The sequence below is a fragment of the Pseudonaja textilis genome, chromosome 3, assembly GCF_049901715.1.
Source record: "Pseudonaja textilis isolate UNSWEBS1 chromosome 3, rPseTex1.2, whole genome shotgun sequence".
Taxonomy (NCBI): domain Eukaryota; kingdom Metazoa; phylum Chordata; class Lepidosauria; order Squamata; family Elapidae; genus Pseudonaja; species Pseudonaja textilis.
Window position 1 is genome coordinate 11504342 of NC_141992.1, and position 20965 is coordinate 11525306.

The 20965-nt window shown below is 39.3% G+C and overlaps 1 protein-coding gene across 1 annotated transcript in view; it reads right to left on the reverse strand.

Annotated features, from left to right (window-relative positions):
• CDH4 (cadherin 4) overlaps positions 1 to 20965 on the reverse strand; it is a 995035-nt gene that overhangs the window by 176283 nt on the left and 797787 nt on the right. The gene's annotated exons all lie outside the window — the stretch shown is intronic.

The window sequence follows — 20965 nt, forward strand, 5'->3', positions numbered from 1 at the left end:
GAGTTTTGACCATCTTACAAGCTTTCTCACCATAGTGAATTGCAGTAGTTGTTAGCCATGTGCTTGTTAAGTGAATCAGGCATCCCCATTGACCTCGCTTCTCAGAAGGTCGTAAAAGGTGACTGTGTGAGCTCGAGGCACCACAACCACCATAAGTATGAGTCAGTTGCCAAGCATCTGAATTTTGATCACACAACCCTGGGGATGCTGCGAGGATTGCAAGTGTGAAAAATGGCCGTGTCATTTTTTCAGTGCTGTTGTCTTCAAATGTACACTAAACAAACTGTTGTAAGTGGTGGACCAGCTGTAGATATCTGCAATGATAGTTGGAAGGGCCAGAAGGCAACTGAGTGACCATGGGACCATGACTGATCAATCCGGCTTTCCATAATGAAGAACATCATCTTAATATCTTATTTTAGTTGTCTTTTTTTAAAGCTTCTCACATGTTGGACAGACAACTCAAAGGGGTCTACTCCAGCAGTGGGATTCAAATTTTTTAACAACTGGTTTTGTGGGCATGGCTAAGTTGGTGGGCATGGATTGGTGGTCATGACATTGGCTGGGCGTGGCCAACTCAACATCACTTATATCAAGGCACGCATCTCCTCGCCTGGCCTCTCATGACTGTAGGGATGCTGCAACAGTCGTAAGTGTGAAAAATGGTCATAAGTCACTTTTTTCAGTGCCATTGTAACTCTGAATGGTCACTCCACACAAGCAAAGTACCAAGCAAAGCAAGCAAAGGAGGGGGAAAAACTCCAGAGAAGTTCCTGAGACAGGAAGTCTAGTCCTGCCAAGAATGAAATAAGGGCTAACAGAGAGGCAGTTTCTGTAAGCAACACCAGAATGTTTCCTTCCTGCCTTCCTTACAGGATTAGGCCAGTCATTTCTTCTAACAACCGGTTCTCCAAACTGCTTAGAATGTTAACAACTGGTTCTAGCAAATAGATGCGAACTTGTAGAATCCCACCCCTGGTCTTCTCAGACATAGGCAGAGTTCCTTAAAGCTTGAGCAGACCTGCGTGGCGAAGGGGTTGATAGGTAAGTGCAGACAGAGGTGGTATTCAGCAGGTTCTGACCAGTTCTGGAGAACTGGTAGTGGAAATTTTGAGTAGTTCGGAGAACTGGCAAATACCACTGTCAGTGTTCCAGCAACCCTCCATTCCAACCAATAACTCTGAGACAGACATCTCTCAAAGGTTCCTTTATTTGGCTAGTAACTGGCACATCTGTGGAATCCCAAATCTGAAAGTTTCAGGCTTCCTTTCAAAAATCAAAACTACAAATCCACCCCCCACCTTAGCCATCACATGGTCCAATCACCATCCGTCCTAAAATAAGACTCCCCTTTCATTATGCGCCACACTCAGTGACCTTGAACCAGCAGAAGAATTTTATTTTTTCCAACTAGATGTACTCAAATGAATTCCTAGCCCTCCCACTTTCTGAGGGTCAATTGTGGCAGCGTGGGAGCATCGAATTTCAATATGGCTTCCAAAGCTAACAGCCACTTCTGACTGGCCCTACCCCCATCTATTCGCTGCCTCTTGAGTCGCAGCTGATTGGCTGGGTCTTCTTTTGTTGCCCTGCACAGGAGAGCGGAGCTGGAAAGCAGGTTAGTGGGGTGGGGTGGGAATGGAGATTTTACAGTATCCTTCCCCTGCCACGCCCACCAAGCTACGCCCACAGAATCGGTAGTAAAACATTTTGAATCCCACCAGTGGTTGCAGATGGCTGCAGATGGGCACACCTCCCAAATCCCAGAGCTACACGGCCGGCTGGTCTGCTGATTGGTTGCTTTAACTTCCTGTTCTGTGGTTTGCTGTTTGAGTGCCAGCTAGTCAGAATGTCATATTTGCAGAAATATCAAGGAAACACTTATGTAACCTTCCTGGAATGACAGACACATATGTTCCCTGACATGCAAATACCAGAAAATTCTGCTTGACCATTTCCTCTGGTTCTCACAACCTCACCAAAATTAAGATGTATGGACTTCAATAATTCTTAAAGCTGCTAAGATTGAAAAGCTCTAATCTAAAAACCAATCAAACCTGTTTCTATGATTGCACCAGGGTGTTGGCTGTTTTAAAAGTTCCCTTTTCATTTTGTTTGGTCACTAAAAGAGACTTCTTGATTCCATTGTGAAAAGCTGTCCGTGTTCCAAGGAAAGGCAAAAAATTATTGAAGCAAAACTATCTTTTCCAAAAGACATGGGTTTTTCTCTTCTTCAACAAAGCTTTAAAAAATGGAAACACTTATCACTTCTACTCTTCATAATCTTTTCAACCCAATTTATCAGAGGGAGCACTTAGGATGGCAGTGCTATAATCCTTTGCATCCTACCTGGACCCTTTTATAAATTGGTGTTACTTCCGGTTCTTAAATACAGAGGCTGTTTTTTTTTTGTAAAGCTGCAAATTTTAGGTAATAGTTGGCCATTTCATTTCTGCACTGCTTGATAATTCTCCTGAATGCCACTAATTTTCCATGACTCATTATTTTTTTAAAATGTCATCCTTTGTCACCTCTATTTGACACACTTCTTCTAAAGCATCACCTGGAAAAAAAAAAAGTGGTTTCATTTGCATATTTCTCCAGCATTTCCTAATGTAGAAACAAATGGAAACACTTCACTGTATTTGCTGCAATTTTCTTTTTTTCTTTTTCTCTTTCTTTCCACTGGTATTTAATGGCCCAGCCTACCTGGACAGGCATTCCTTTTCTGGTGTAGTATTATTATTGTTGTTGTTTGTTTGTTATTATTACATCTAACAGTTTAATCCTAGAATTCTTTGTCTTCAGGCTACAAATCCCGTGAATTGTGTGACTTTTCCATTCCTTTCTCTTTTGTTATGCCTTTGCAATAGAACAGCTCTCCGAAAGATTATGGGAATTGCTTCAATATACCCTGAGGGCACCATGTGAAGAAATCTACACTAAAATAAGAACAGGGAGTCAAGAACATTTCTAGTTGGTGTCAGGGCATAGTATAGAAATAATGTATTTGATTTCTCTTTGGTTTTGATACCAGGGATCATGATATCTTTCTGGACTGATTTTGTAGATTAGGAATGGGAGTCCAAAAGGCAATAGGACTTTCTTGTTTTTTTTCCTTGAAAACATTTCGCTTCTCATTTGAGAAACTTCCTCAGTTCTGGTTTTTTTTTTCCCCCTTGAAACCATTTTGTTTCTTATCTAAGAAGCTTCTTCAGTTCTGAAGAACAAAAGTGAGGGAGTTTTTTGGATGAGAAGCAAAAGGGTTTCAAGGGAAAACAAAAAACAAAAAAAGTCCAGTTGCCTTTTGGAAAAACACCTTTGGGACAACCATGACCTGGATCAAGGGTCTTCAAACTTGGCAAGTTTAAGACTTGTGGACTTCAACTCCCAGGATTCCTAACCTAATATGACTGGAGGAGGAATTCTGGGAGTTGAAGTCCACAAGTCTTAAAGCTGTCAATTTAGAAGACCCCTGACCTAGGTGATTGAGAATCTTCGTAGACAATCAAGAATGGGAGGCACAGTGTTGCAGTAGTTCTCATGTTGATAGAGAGCACTTGGCCATTGGCATATATTTACGATGGTTGCAGCACTCCAGGGGCGTGTGACTGCCATTTTTAAACCTTCCCAGCTATCTTCTAACAAGTAAAATCAATGAGGAAGTTGCATTCATTTAACATTCAGATCATTCACTTGGCAACTGCAGTAATTCACTTAGCAACCATGGCAAAAAGGTTGTAAAACTGGGTAAGACTCACTTAAAAACTGCCTTGCTTAGCAATAAAAATTCTTGTCCCAATTGTGATGGTAACTTGAGGACTATTCATATTCCTTCTCTTGGAGTAGATAAAACGGTCTTATCCCAATGTTCTACTACAAGGACATTTTCATGCAAGGAGATCTCTATGTTTTAGACCTAGTCCAGTGGTGGCTAACCTTTTTGGGCTCTTGTGCCAAAAATTGTGCATGCGCTTGCATGCTCACACTCGTGTGCCAGCATCCAGAAGGCAGTGCACACCCTCCCACATCCCCTATGCATGCGGATTCAATGTGTGAAGGGTGAAGGATGTGTGTTTGTGTTTATTTTCATGATTATGGTCATGATGTGCACTGAAGATGGTGCTTGATTTTGTTGTACGAGGTGCAATGACAATAAAGTAAACTAAACTAATCCCCACCCACCCATCCCCGCACCCCCACTGCCCCCTTACCTGCACTGCGCCTCACAGCTGATTTTCGGCCAGCTTGAGGCCTTTTTCAGCCTCCCAAAGGCTTGAGGGAGGTTTCTGGAGGCTTTGCAAGCCAAAAACTAGCCCTGTTTTGTCACTTCTGTATTTTTGGAAAAACAGGAAGTGATGAAACAGGGCTAGTTTTCGGCCTGCAAAGCCTGCAGAAGCCTTCCTCAAGCATTTGGGAGGCCGAAAAAGGCCTCAAACCGGCCAAAATCAGCTGTGAGGCATGCGCATGCCCAGTGAGGTAAGTTTGCCTGCAGCGTGCATGCCGACACAAATGCCTCTGCATGCCACCATATGTGTGTCATAGGTTCACCATCACAGACCTAGTCTATAAGAAGAACAGTCTTTGCAGAACTAAAGCACCAGTTCCTGTTCTTTTTAAAGATGCTTTTTTCTATGATTCTTGAACTCAGTATAGTAGTCTATATGCTACAGAAGAACATGTGTGTCTGTCTTGACTTTAAATCAGGCTTGTCCAACCCGCGGCCCGCGGGCCGCATGCGGCCCAGGTCGCCTTGTAATGCGGCCCAGTGCCCACCCCAACCTTCGTGCCAGAGCCAGCGAGGAGGAGGAGGAGAGGCAGGCGCGAGGCGAGCACCACGCCAAGCAGCAACAGAAAAGGCGGGCGCTCTCAGAGCGCCACCTCCTGCTGTTGCCACTGCTGCCGCTGCCGCTGCTGCCCCCGCCGGCACTGCCGCTTCTGCCCCTGCTGCCGCTTCTGCCCCCGCTGCTGCCCCCGCCGCCGCTTCTGCCCCCGCCGCCGCTTCTGCCCCCGCCGCCGCTTCTGCCCGCGCCGCCGCTTCTGCCCCCCCCGTCGCTGCCGCTTTTGCCCCCGCCGCTGCCCCCGCTGCTTCTGCCTTCCAGTCCTGCCTCATCCAGCCGGGCCATTTGCAGGAGGAGAGGTAGGCGCGAGGCGGGCGAGCTTTCTCCCCCCCCCCGCAAAATTTGGCTGGAAAATAAACCATGATAAACCGTGATAAAAAATAAATAATTTTAATAAATAATAAATAATAAATAATAAAAACATCTCACTAACTTCATTTCCAAATAAATGTAATATGTTAACTATGTTTTCTATGGTTTTTTTGGATGATCAGGTATCGTTACTGTTATTTTATTTTATGTACGGCCCAAACCAAATTTTCATCTTCTAATGTGGCCCAGGGAAGGTGAAAGGTTGGACACCCCTGCTTTAAATGGTTTCTTGAGCTATTAATTCTCCCTTTAGCAATAGCTGTTCTCCATTTTGTTGAAACACAGTGTGTAAACCTGGAACGTACAAGCCACACTGTTGTTGCTCCTATTCGTCTAGGAGCTGTAAGCTAGTCGGTCTGTTCTGGAATTCACAAAGATTGCATTCCTGAAGCATTTTGGCTAACTTCCAAATCTATTTGGGGGTAATTTGCCCTTGCCAAATCATGTTTTAGAATAGAATGAGCTGGAAGGGACCTTGAAGATCTTCTAGTCCAGCCTACTGCTCAAGCAGAAGAACTTATATCATTTTAGATAAGCGACTTGTCTAGACTCTTCTTTAAACCACCCAGTGATGGAGAGCCCACAATTTCTGAAGGCAAGCTCTTCCACTGGTTAATTATCCTCACTGTTTGGAAGTTTCTCCTTAATTCCAGGTTGCTTCTCTCTTTGATTAGTTTCCAACCATTATTTCTTGTCCTGCCCCCTGGTGCTTTGGAGAATAACTTCACCCCCTCTTCTTTATGGCAGCCTCTCAAATACTGGAACACTGCTATCATGTCACCCCTAATCAGTTTTTATATAAATTCTCCATTAAAACAGATATGATGCCAGTGCTTCTTGTTATGCATCATTGCAGCAAGTTGAATCATTTCACAAGATGCTTGTTCACTGAACTGCTTTAGCTTAAGTGCAAACTGTGATCAAATCTCTGTGTGTGTGTCTGTGTGCATGTGCGTATGGGTGTATGGGTTATATATAGGCTATATAGTGTGTATCTACTACATACTGAAATAATCTACTATATATATGTTTCTAGGTTCTATCATATCTCAAGACTTAATATGGACATCTAACATAAAAAACATCATCAAAAAAGCACAACAAAGAAAGTTCTTTCTGCACCAACTCATGAAGCTCAAACTGCCCACGGAGATGCTGATTCAGTTCGACAGAGGAATTATTGAGTTTGTCATCTGCACCTCTATAACTGTCTGGTTTGGCTCTGCAACCCAACGAGACAGGCACAGACTTCAGAAAGTAATTAGGACGGCAGCAAAAACAATTACTACCAACCTGCCTTCCATCAAGGACCTGTATACTGTACAAGTCAAAAAAAGGGCTGTGAAAATATTTACAGACCCCTCATACCCCAGACATAAACTGTTTCAACTCCTTCCCTCAAAACAACGCTATAGGTCACTGCACACCAGAACAAGGACAGTTTTTCCCTGAAGGCCATCACTCTGCTAAACAACTAATTCTCATAACGCTGTCAAATTATTTACTAAGACTGTATTACTACTGTTCTTCTCATCCTTCCCATTACCTATCTCCTCTCACTTATGACTATAACCTTGTTGCTTGTATCTTTATGATTTATATTGTTTTATTTAGTTTCTTGGTATGATTTGATTGCTTATTTAGTATCCTATGATTATGACTAAGTGTTGTATCTTATGATTCCTGATGAATGTATTTTATTTTTTCTTTATGTACACTGAGAGCATAATCACCAAAGACATATTCCTTGTGTGTCCAATCACACTTGGCCAATAAAGAATTCTCTTCTCTTCTCTTCTCTTCTCTTCTCTTCTCTTCTCTTCTCTTCTCTTCTCTTCTCTTCTCTTCTCTTCTCTTCTCTTCTCTTCTCTCCTACCCTACCCTACCCTACCCTACCCTACCCTACCCTACCCTATCCTATTCTACTCTATATCGTATATATCTACTGTGGACTGTACAAACTGTATTTACTGTATTTACAGGGCAAAGAAACAGCTTAACTTCTGGAGAATTCAAACAAAAGCTATCAAATATAATTAGAACTTTGGCTTGAGAAGGAGTGAAGCAAAAACAAATCTGAAAAAAATGAGCTCTCTGCTTTGTTCTCTACTTCATCTCAGAACAGAGGCATTTTCCAAGCAGAAGACAGAGGGTGAAGAAATCATTTCTACATTGTTTGAAGATAATAACTCTAATTCCAGGAACAAATTACTTTTCTCTCCCAAGCTAATCTGACCTTTGACATGATCAGATAAGCTGCCTTGAATACAATGGGGGATTTCTCTCAGATACAATTGAAAACAGTAAATAAACAGATAGACTTGAAATACACGTATCACCATTCACATGTCATGATTTAATTACGAAAATGTAGTAATAAAGGTTGAGATTAAAATAATGCTTGGCTTTAAAAACTCATTAAAAAGTGACATAAGTGATGAGATAGGATAACTAGCTAGCTGAGATAGAAAGATAGATAGATAGATAGATAGATAGATAGATAGATAGATAGATGAAGCTTGATAGATTTTTAGAGTATAGAGATAGGGAGATGATAGCTGGATAGATATGTAGAGAAATATGATTAGATAGATGATATAGAGAGAAATAATAGATTAGATAGATGATAGATAGATGATAGATGATACATAGATAGGTAGGTAGATAGGTAGTTATAGATATAAAGATAGATAGATGGACAGAGATATAGAGATAGATAAAAATAGAGATATAGAGATGAGAACTGGATAGATATATAGAGAAATATGATAAATTAGATAGATGATATAGAGAAAAACAATAGATTAGGTAGATGATAGATAGATAGACAGATACAGATGGATAGATAAAGTTGGATAGATGGATAGAGATACAGAGATAGATTATAGCTAGATAAATATATAGAGAAATATGATAGATTAGATAGATGATATAGAAATTATAGATTAGATAGATGATAGACAGACAGACAGACTAATGGACAGACAGACAGATCCTCCTATTTACTGTAGTTAAATTAAAAGTTTGTTTCTGGCATAACCATTTATCTTGAAAAAATAAGGAAATAGGATAACGAAGAGATATATAGCTGTAAGATCAGAAGGGAGGTGCCTAAAAGAAGAAATCTGGTCCTGTTTATGATTAGCTGTCTATCCTGCTTTTATTCTGCATCAGGCATTATACTTAATGCTCCCAGCTATTTTCCCATAGTGACAACTCTCTGAAGCAGGATGGGAATAAGAGACACTTAAGTCACTTTGCCTGGTTTCAGGTCGAAAGAAGAACCGGAACTGATAATATCCCACTTTCTACTTTAGGACTTTAACCATTACATCAAACTGCCTCTCACAAAAAGCTCATTTTCACAAGCTGCATTATTAAGTCTTTTTTTTTTTGTCCCATTGTTTATTTCAGGGATATTTTCTAAAAGGTCTGTCATCCGTTTATGCTGGCAACTTCTTCTTAACATGTGAGTCTTTTGAGGGATGGGCAGGGAAAAAAGATACCGTGTTTCTCCCAAAAGAAGGCCAGGCCTTATTTTTTTTTTTTGACCCCTGAAAAAACGGCTAGGCCTTTTTTTTGGGAGGGTTCTAATCAGAGGTGGTATTCAACAGGTTCTGGCCAGTTCTGGAGAACCGGTAGCGGAAATTTTGAGCAGTTAGGAGAACTGGCAAATTCCCCCTCTGACTGGCCCTGCCCCCATCTATTCTCTGCCTCTCGAGTCCCAGCTGATCGGCTGTGTCTTCTTTCGTTACCCTGCACAGGAGAACGGAGCTGGAAAGCAGGTTAGTGGGATGGGGAAGGCATGGGATTTTGCAGTAACCTTCCCCCAGGACTGGGGAGGGAATGGGGATTTTGCAGTATCCTTCCCCTACCACGCCCACTAAGCCACGCCCACAGAACCAGTAGTAAAAAAATTCAAATCCCACCACTGGTTCTTATTATTGACTCACCTCGCGGTGGTGGCACCAACAGCCCCTCCCAGCAGGAGCTCACTGGTAGCCCACTTTTTCTGTGGCTGCTTGCCGCCACTTGCACTTGGCCACTCAGATCCTCCACTCGGATCCGGAGCTCTGTCATCGGCTGCAGATGCCTTCTGGCAGGCATCTGAAGGTGAAACGGAGGCGGGGGTGAAGTGTGCGATTGGCGAAAAGCGGCCACAGAAGAAGTCAAGGCAGGTATTGGGGTGTGCAAGGCCTGGAAAGTAGGGTAACTCCAATACCCCCCCATTCCCCCCCAGCTTATTTTTTACCTGTGTGCCTCACCCCACCCCATGCACCCCGGGGTGGGGCGGGGTCTTAATTAGGGCTAATTTTGTGAGTGGGGCTTAATTTGATTACATGAGCTCAAAAACGTGATAGGGCTTCTTTTCAACGTGGGTTGTCTTTTTGGAGAAACATGATAGTGTCATGACATTAAGGGAGGTGGAGGGAGAAAAATTCTTGCAGAATAAGTGTAAAAGTGTTTTGTGAAAAGTGCAAGATTAGGAAGATAAGAGTGGGGGGTGGGAAATGGGAGTGGGAATATGGGAGACATGGCACCCAGGAATATGTAGGTCTCCCTCTCCTCTGCCAGCAAAACTGAACTCAACATCCCTAAATATTGTTCTCTGTTATGTGAATTAATCTGAGATGAAACTATTTTTTTTTAACCAAGATCTATACTAAGACATGTTTTATGTATTTTTTTAAACAGAGAAAGCTGGAAGCCAATAAACCATAACTGGGGCTGTAATCCGTGCTGTGCAAAAACCTGTTTTGACAGGACTTATAAATCATATTTTACAAATTTCCTGCAATTTCAGTTTACATTCTTAGTCACCAAAGGTGAGTTAGGACAAGCAACAATATTATCCTTGATTCAGCCTTTTAGCCCAGACTGAAAACTGATTTGGGACACCCTGGATGGGAATCAGTTGTAAATGCCCTTGCTAGGTGGTGTATCCAACATCTTCATAGGTACACATGGTATCTAACATCTTAGGTACATCTTCTTCCCTTGTTGATAGTCGACAACGTGAGCATTTGTGCATAAGAAATAAATACTCTGTGGATTTTGCAGTGAACTGAAGACAGATTAAAAAAAGAATAAATGATGAAGAATGTTTTATTTATAATTACTCTGGAATGTGGGTGAGGATCTGTAGGTCTTGTGCAGCATTTAAATGCAAGTATAAAACAAATAAAAATATGAAACATGAAAAGGAGGAAATTTGTGCTCTTTAAAAATCTAGAATGTATTGTTTCTATTAATTGTGGAAGGCAATTACTTGAAGTGCAAAAGCAGCAATTTCATTGCATGGATTTTTTTAAAAATAATAATTTCTTAGGAATGTGTGGTTTATAATGAAGCTTGGATGTTTTATGAATACCTTTCTCTAGTTATTGTCCTACGACAAGAAGGGTTTATTTAGAAAAAAACAAATGCAGATAGTTATTAGTGGAAGCTGAGTATCTTCTAGATCAACCATCGGTCTGACTCTGTAAAGCTGTTCTTAATTACAAGTTGATGGCCTTGGGAGTTAATTAAGTCCAGAGTCTATGAGCTTGTCTACGAGATTAATTAAAATCCATAAACTACAATACTTTTTCTGAAGTCAAGAAGGCAAAGAAGATTAAAAAGGAAATCCTTGCACATTTGAACTTCATTTTCACTATTTAGAAGTGTACAGTGCCTACTAAGGAGCGATCACGCTTCATCAATGGACTGGAAAAGTGGTCAATTAATGAGTCTGTATTTTGGGACTTGACTTTGATGTTTTGAATAGTGGAGGTCCATAAGCAGAAAAGGGGTCAACAGAAATAGTACATTTTGTCAGTGTTCCAACTAACCAACTCCAAACCAATAAACTCTGAGACAAACATTTCCTCAAAGTTCAATTTCATTAGAATCTGAGAGTTCCGGGTTTTCCTTCCTAAAAGAAAATCAAAGATCCACCCCCTGCGTCCATCAATCCATCGCATGGCCCAATCAAATCTTCATCCCAACTGGAGACATCCCTCAGACACTCCCCTCCTGGTGCAAGGCAACATGTCCTTGACTCTCTGAGAAAGAATGTTGTTGTGTCTAATCCCCCCTCCCAAATTTCCAGGCACTGAATGTGGCAGCCTTGAAGCTTCCACGTAAAAAATGGCTTACAAGGCTGACACATTTGCTGATAAAAACTGCATCTGTTAGAGAAGCTTATTCTGGTATAAATACAAGTGACCCTAATGGCAATGTGTTCGCAACTCATGCTGTTCTGAGTTACTTCTTAGACTAAATAATTAGAGGAAACGATTTCTTTTTCCCTTATCAAAGAAATATGTAGCATAATAATGGAAGCATGTGGGATAAAGTTGCCCATGCAGGAACTTGTCATGGGATAGGTGAGACCTATTATTGCCAGGGCTATCAATTCAAGGTCAGTATTATCAAAAACAATTGTTTTGTAAAGGAAGGAGGAAAATTCAAGAATAATCTTGGAACCTAAACAAATACAGGTAAGTCCTTGACTAACGACTACAATTGAGCCCATAATTTCAACTGCTCAACAACAAGGCAGTTTTTATGTGAATTTTGCCCTACTCTACAACCATTTTTTTTGTCACAATTATTAAGTGAATTGTTGCAGTTGCATTTGTTTAAAACAGGGGCCTCCAACCTTGGCTACTTTAAGCCTGGAGGACTTCAACTCCCAGAATTCCCCAGAGTTGAAGTCCTCCAGGCTTAAAGTAGCCAAGGTTGGAGACCCCTGGTTTAAAAAGTATGGATTTTCTCCTTGATTTTGCTTGTCGGAAGCCAGCTGGGAAGGTCATGGGATAGCCATAGCACTTAGACTTATATACCGCTTCACAGTGCTTTTACAGCCCTCTCTAAGTGGTTTACAGAGTCAGCCTATTGCCCCGCTCAACAATCTGGGTCCTCATTTTACCCACCTCGGAAGGATGGAAGGCGGAGTCAACCTGGAGCCTGGTGGGATTCAAATTGCAGGCAGCCAGCAGTCAGCAGAAATAGCCTGCAGTATGGCACTTTAACCACCGCCATGGATCATGTGATTCTGGAACGGTGCAACCATCATAAATAAATGCCAGTTACCAAGGGCCTAAATTTTGACCACGTGACTATGGGGAGGCTGCAAGTGTGAAATCCCTAGCACCGCGGAACAGAGTGAGCTCTCATTACTTGTCTCAGTAATGCCAACTTAGAAAAAGTTCGAAAGCATGTAAAAAATGCAAGTAGAAAAATAGGGACCACTTTGGTGGTAAGGTAACAGTGTTCCATGAGCCTTCCGTGTTTAGTCATGCCAGCCACATGACCACAGAGACGTCTTCAGACAGCGCTAACTCTTCAGCTTTGTAATGGAGATGAGCACCGCCCCCTAGAGCCAGAAATGACAAACACTTATGTGCGTGGGGAACCTTTACCTAAGCCACATATAGGTGATAAGTGCAATCAGATCTTCAACCCATTGAGTAAAATGAGCCATACATTTATTTTTCCATTTATTTTTTTAGTATATCAATCTTTTGGCCACAGTAATGACATGGAAAATCCATTTAGGTTGTCTAGTTGTCAAATTCTATGTACCGGGTATGTAGTGCCGAAGAATATTATCCTCTCAAAATTTGTCGCACAGTTATATTTATATAATCCATTACAGTACTTTCTCTCAAAACTCGGTAAGGATAGGGCATTGTAAAAATAGGTGGTTTTAAGAAGCTTTATCCTTATTATATCTCCACCAAAATCCTGTTTGTGACAGCATTTTCTAGATAGACGTAATGAAGATCAATAAAAGATAATTGTATAGATGTATTGGAATTATATATGTTTTGAATAGTATTTGCTTTGGCTAGAATATATAGAGTTGTAACTGCTATTATAATAATTATATATCATAATTTTGTATTTTTTAAAAACTATTTTTTGTAGCACTTTTTATGTGTTTTTTTTCTTAATGGTAATAGTACCATTATTACTATTACTATAAAAATATATCACTATCACTATTTGTATGTCAATGAAGACTCAATCTTCTAGGCCAAAGGAGTCTAAAGGTTGAATTGTGGCAACTGGACCAAACTTTGTTAATCTGAGATTTTTCATTGCTCTCAGATTAACAAAGTTTGGTCCATGTTGCCATGATTCAACCTTTAGACACTATCACTATTATTTTTGTGTTTTTGTGATAATAAAAAGAAAAGAAATAAAAATAGATAAAATAAAAAAGTCTGTTTTAGTGAACAGCGTAGTGTCCCTGGAGATGAGATTTCCAAATATTCCTGGGAAATATTTGACAGACAAAATTAATACTAATAAAAATATTTTATTAGTAATATTTAGGAATATTTGTAGCTCAGAGTTAATGTGAGGGGTCCTTGGTGCTCTCTGAGCTTGCTTGTTTTCTTGCAGACATTTTATTACCCAACTAGGCAACATCATCAGTGATAGTCCTGATGATGTTACCTAGTTTGGGCAATGAAATGTCTACAAGAAAAAACCAAGATGAGACAGCACCAAAGACATAATTAATATAACTAAATATTGGACCCACTGGGTTTTTCCAATTTTATGATAGTGAGCATAACTCTCAGATGGGGAGGTCACATATTTTGATTCTTTTAAACAGTCTCCAATCCCCTCCACCCAACAATAAAACGGAACAAATTGAGCCGAAAACCAATTTCCATGAGTTTTTATATTTTATATGGGTGGATTTTGTAAAACTGTTTCAAGGAGTTTTTATGACACCCCTCTGAATCTGAAATGGTTTAGCCCATGATCAGATTTATCTCCTGGTCTGTTAATAAGGTGTTGCATTTCAGTGTGATAAATTGTATGCGATGAGAATTTGAGCTACACAAATTCTTCCTTTCAACTTCAAACTATAAAAAAGATGAGAGGTCTGAACTTCATTGTTCTGTTTACCTATGGCAACAGCATTGGAATTGGAAAAACTAATGAGTAGGTCATTCACCCCTGGTCATAAATGTTAAAAAAAACCCACAACTTTTTAACTTTGTTATATTCCGAATAAATATTGCATATCTAACAAATTAATCTGAAAATTATTCACTTTGCCTTAGAACCAAAAGAAGAGGAAAACAAAGAGAAAGAAGTCAGTATTAATTAAGAAACTTGGTAATGAACATGTATAATTTTTAAAAAAATGCAGTGCAATGATTATGATCACAGTCATGCAATTAAACTAACAGGAAAGCAAGTGCAGATAAACAGAATATTACTAAAGGGAAGACTGATTAACAGCAACACTAATTCTGATTTTAATTGGTTTGTAAATTGATAGCAGAAAAGCAATGATTAGCCACACAGATGGACGATCAGTTTCTTTTTTTAGTTTTAGTCTGAAGAATAATTGATCCTATTGTTTCATGAATTGGCAATTTCCTTTAGAAAATGTGTATCTATACAATTGTCCAACATCATCTTTTCACCCTTATTCCAGTCATTGTGGTACTTGTTCTACATTTGTATATTTTAGCATCCAGTTTATTTATTTTTGGTTAGAATATTTTATTCAGAAAAAAGAACCTTTCCAAATTTAGAAGCGTGTGAATATCAAATAATTACGTGTATATTGATTTAGGCACCAGTACAAAAGATTTGCATTGAAAATGTTTGGTTGAAATAAATTAGACACATTTCCCCCCAGAACATAGAACATAGAATAACGAAGTTGGAAGGAATCTTGGAGGCTAGTTCAGTCCCCTACTCAAGCAGGAGGTTCTATACTATTTCAGACAAATGATGTCTAGTGTCTTTTTGAAAGCCTCCAGTGATGGAGCAACCCAGTTTCTGATGGCAAGCTATTCCACTGGTTGATTGCTCTCAACATTAGGAGAAGGAATGTGTGCTTCAAACACCACAGTTGCAGTTATAGATGAGGAGCTATTGGGAAGCTATTCAACACCACAGACAATACTGTTACCCTTCAGAAAGATCTTGACTATGTTTCAGAATGGTCAAACAAATGTCAACTTCAAATCTCAACAAATAAATGCTCTGTCTTACATATTGGCAAAAAAAAATCAGAAAATAAAATACAAGCTGAATAGTCAAGATCTTGTTGATGAACCAAGCTCTGTAAAGGACCTTGGAATACTCATCTCTAATGATCTAAGTGCTAGAGCCCACTGTAACTACATAGCCAAAAAGGCATTAAGAGTTGTTAACCCAATCTTATGTAGCTTTTTCTCTGGTAATATTACACTACTAACTAGAGCATACAAAACATTTGCTATACCAATATTCGAATACAGCTCATCAGTCTGGAACCGACATACGTATCTGATATTAGCACAGTTGAGAAAGTCCAGAAATATTCCACAAGAAGAGTTCTCCACTCCTCTACTCGTTGTAAAATACCTTATGCCACCAGACTTGAAATTCTAGACCTAGAAAACCTTGAATTACGCCGTCTTTGGTCTGATCTAAGTATGGTATATAAAATCATACATTGCAATGATTTACCTGTCAATGAATACTTCAGCTTCAACCATAACAACACAAGAGCACACAATAGATACAAACTCAAGGTAAACCACACCAAACTTGATTGCAGGAAATACAACTTCAACAACAGAGTGGTCAATGTCTGGAATACTCTACCTGACTCTGTGGTTTCTTCCCCAAACCCCAAAAACTTTAACCTTAGACTGTCTACTATTGACTTCACTCCTTTCCTAAGAGGTCTGTAGGGGGCGTGCATAAGCACACCAACGTGCCTACCGTCCCTGTCCTATCGTTTCTTTTATTTTTTATGTGTACCCATATGTACCCATTTCATGTATTCATAACTATGTATATACTTATACCTATTATCTTGTAAGTGATTGACAAATCAAAATAAATAAATAAATACATAAATAAAAATAAAGTGCATAAAGCATTGCAGATCCCAATTATTCCTACTTGCTTGAGGATCAAACCTTAAGATGCAACAAGGGCCAGAGGTTCATTGCAATGTTGTAAGTGTGATGACTGGTTGTTAAGTCACTATATCGGTGTAACATGGGTCTCTAAACAAATGATGCAGTCCGATCTAAGTATAATATATAAAATCATACATTGCAATGTCCTACCTGTCAATGAATACTTCAGCTTCAACCATAACAACACAAGAGCAAACAATTGATACAAACTTAACCGCACCAAACTTGATTGCAGGAAATACGACTTCAGCGACAGAGTGGTCAATGTCTGGAATACTCTATCTGACTCTATGGTTTCTTCCCCAAACCCCAAAAACTTTAACCTTAGACTGTCTACTATTGACCTCACCCCTTTCTTAAGAGGTCTGTAGGGGGCGTGCATAAGCGCACCAACATGCCTACTGTCCCTGGCCTATTGTTTCTTTTATTTTTCTTATATGTATCCATGTATTCATAACTATGTTTTTTCTTATACCTATTATCTTGTAAGCAATTGACAAACCAAATAAAATAAAAATAAATAAATACTACTGTAAGTGGCTGTAAATCTAAGATTCAGAGGGATAAAAACATAAATAAACAAACAATCAAATAAGAATAAACTGACTAAAATGGTCTTTCTATGTCAATTATGGATTTTTCACTATTTGTGAAAAGTAGAATAGAAAATTAAAGAAGTCAGTAAATCTAGCTGTTCACTGATTTGCAAAGGTCCTTAGTATGATACAGGACAGGTTCATAAATACCCAGTTTGAACTGGGAGCAGCAAGAATACACCAGGACCCCTGATGGTGCAGTGGTTAGAGAATGCTACAATGGTCTTAAGTGTAAAAAATGATGGTAAGCCAACTTTCTTCAGTACCATTATAACTTTAAATGGTCATTAAACAAATAGTTGTATGGTTGAGGTCTACCTGTAGAGGGAATACATTGGAAAATATATGGGTGTTTTGCTGCATTAATTCATTGCACTTTTAATGAGTGATGTACTGGCCTAGAGATGGAGCTCTTGCCTCACAATCAGGATGTGAACTCTGCATTGGTGACAGGAAGGGTATCTGGCCAGTAAACACTCAGCTCCATTCAGTTGCCCTGATTCCACCCCGATGCAAGGGATTACGGGGTCATTAAAAGACAACAAAATAAATCCATTGCACTTTTAATCAGCCCTAAAAAGTGTGCACAAGAGCATATCACAGGATACACCGTACTCTGTCCAACAACGCATCTCAACCTCATTTTGGGTTGTTTAATTGACATTTTCTCAATTAAACTCTGTGTGTGTGTTTGTCTGTGTGCATGCTTGAGTATTCTGTGCAGAATACTGAAATCTCTTATCAGTAGTGAAAAGAAGTTCTTTTTGAACTTAGAAAGTCAGCCTGTCCTTTTTCATCACCTACATGGGTCATAAAAAGAATCGAATGACCATTTCTATGCACCTCTCAAAAGCCATTGCCTTAACCAGAATAGTTAATAATGAACATTTGTTATTAAATAGTCCCAAGGTCAGAGAAAGCCATCATTATGACCAGCAAAGTTACTTCTTCTTGACTGAGAGTTTCTCATGCTAGAATCCTAATGAGTCCATCAAAGGCATCCTTCTGAGATATTCTACCTAAATTAGTGTCCAAGTTATAATGGCCTTCCATCAGTGAAATATAATTGACCATTCTGAAGCAGCACAAAACCTGTACCTCAAACTTTCCTGTCTTTTTTTTTAAGGATAGCCTTTTGCTTCTGATTTTGCTGGGGTCACTGGAGAAAATAATTGCTTTTGTTCAAGGAATATGAAATAATTTTTCCACGGATGCCCCTATAGCCTTAAAGAAATTTCTTCCACCGTGCAGCTAAGGAGTTAATATTACTTTCCTGACCTCTCCACCTTTGTCCATAGTTGGTGTCAACATAGTTAAAGCGTACCATACCAAACACACCTGGCTGAAAATAATATGTGTTGTAGAATCTTTAAGAAGATGGTGTCAATTGAAATAACCTGTATTATTTTATGGGCAATTTGTAACATATTTGGAAATCCAGATGGCTTAGAGGTCTCACAGTTATGCACCCAAAGTCAGTAGAGAAGACTAAAAGCTGTATGGATTTCCTAGGCACAAGGAGAAATTCACTTTACATAAGAAGGCAAAGCTTTCCACCAATGTATGAGAAACAATTGGTTTACAGAACCTTGCGGAAAAGCAGGACCTTAATGAAAGAATACATTTCCTCTGCATGCAGGAAGTACAAAAATCAATCACCTCCAGATTCACAGAATGACTCTGATCTGAAATCCTGAAGACACAGTATGAATTACAATGAGTTATTCAGACTAGAGCTGAACGTCTACCAAAGTTTGCAGTCAGCAAGCAAAACCTGCACACACAAATACAAATAGCCAGATGCTAAAGCCCGAATTCTTACAAACAATCCAGGTATAACTAGAAGCCAATTCAGAAATCAGGAAGACAAGCTAAAGAGAAATCTGAAATTCTGGAAGCCAAGGAAACAGGAGAATGATATATGCAAGAACAATGGTGATTAATTCTAATAATTCAGTGAGATATATGATATATTCATTGTTGGGACTTTTGATATATTTATCTTTGGCCCTTCTCTGTTCTGCCTTTATTGCCGCTTGTCTTAATTTGGATAGTTCAGGAAATCTGTTTTTCCCTCACTTCCCTTTACTTGGATTCAGAGGTTCTATCTCTGTCTACCAACACAGATATATGTTGGCTTTCATGGATTTGGAAGCATTCAAATTCAAATTCTTCCTCCCTTTGATCAGCTGGGCTTATCTGAATCACTCTCAGATCGTCTTAATTGGACAGGAATGCTTCTTGGGCTTCCTTCTCTGATTTTGATCCAAGAAGTTATACGTATGATATCCTTATGAACTATACTACTCCCTAGATGTGTCTATGGGAAGTTGTGTTTATGTTCTGACACCTTCACAGACACCACATTTCTGACTGAATATGGTGTGAATTGGATGAACTCTGGCCTTATACAAACAGGATCATGGATAGCAATTACAGTAATCCACACAACTTCAGTATCTCAACTGCAGAACCATGGTCTGTGGTGTCTATGGAGATTCTAAGTCATTCAGGTCATGGTTGCTCCAAAGATGCTTTTTCAAAAGGCAACTATGGTAGATTTTCTGGTTTTTCTTTGAAGACATTTCGCTTCTCATCCAGTCAGAGCTAAAGAAACGTCTTGAATGAGAAGCGAAATGTCTTCAAAGAAAAACCAGAAAGTCCAGTTGCCTCTTGAAAACACAAAAGCACCTTTGGGACAATGTGTCCATAATTTGAATACCTTTATTGTCATTGCATTCCAAGAATACAATGAAATTTGAAAGCTACTCGAGCACAGTGGCCCAAACACCACATCACAATCACACTACAGAGTTTTAAAAATTAAAATACTAATACTAATAATACTAATACTAATAATAATTATTATAATAATAGGACTAAATCACAAATGCACTGTTTGATTTAAGACAATTACTGCCTTGGAAAAGAAACTGTTTCTCAATCTGTTAGTCCTCATAATGTCTCCAGAACTTCTAACTTTGCAGGACAATGGCAGAGCGGAAAAAATTTTTTAAACCCTGGGAAGATATTGGTAAAGCAGTTCACATAAAAAACTAACCAGACAATTGCATTTCAGTTACATAGATTTATAAATTCAGACAGTTTGGTTGCTGTATAATTCAGTGTGTTATGCAAATTAATACAATCAGTTGAATGAAACAGTGATCCTCATGTCACACAAACATAGCAAATAGCTGGCAAACTCACAGCTGGTAGACAGCTAAGAAGAAAATAAGAATAGAAATACTGTATCATACATGTAAGCAAATGTAATCTAAAAGAGCCAAATTTGGAGTTGTAGCAAAAATTCTTACATCCAAAATTTACCTGATTTGGTAATCCTATCCTGAATATTTTATAGGGTAATAATTTATAATTATCAGCACACTTTTTAAAATAATTATAAGACAACAAGCAAAACATACATAAAAATAAAGTTCTCCAAAAGCCAATAATAGCAGTACAATAAATTTACTACCATTCATATACAAACACATACACAATGTTGTCTATTTATACAGGGACTTTTATCATTATTCAGTCAACATAGAAGTGTGTGCATATACAGTATGTATGTATGTATGTATGTATGCATGTATATATGTATGTACGTATATATGTATGTACGTATGTATGTATGTAGTTGTATGTATGTGTATATTGCATACATAGAATTTCTCATTAGAGAATTTTTGGATCTTCAGAACTTTACATCCTATCTTTACTTATGACTAAGATATGTTTGAAATTGCCAGAGAAGGAAGGGAGGGAAGGAAGGAAGGAAGAGCAAGGAAGGAGGGTGTTGTGGTTCGTTAGCAGCCTGCAGAGACAACAGCAGAATCGGACAGTGGAGAGGAACATGAGCCAGTCTGGGGAGGACACAGACGAGGTCCTGTGCCTGATACAGAGATGGAGCCAGGGTCATCTGGGAGTTATGTGCTGATTCCAGAGCCTCCAGAATCCGGTAGCAGCGAGGCAGAGGAACAAGGGGAACCTGTTCCCAGTGCGCGTATGTGCAGGGCTGCCAAAAGGCAAGAACAGTTAAGACAAAAGGGCCAACTTGGGAGTAAGGCTTGGAGGTGATTGGCACTCCCATAAGACATAAAGGAAGAGCAAAGGGACAGGAATCTTTGCAGGAAGCAACTTTGTTCATACTGGTTGCTTGAAACCTGAAGCTCAGTGTTGAATTTGTGTTCCGTTTTGGCCTCATATAACTAAT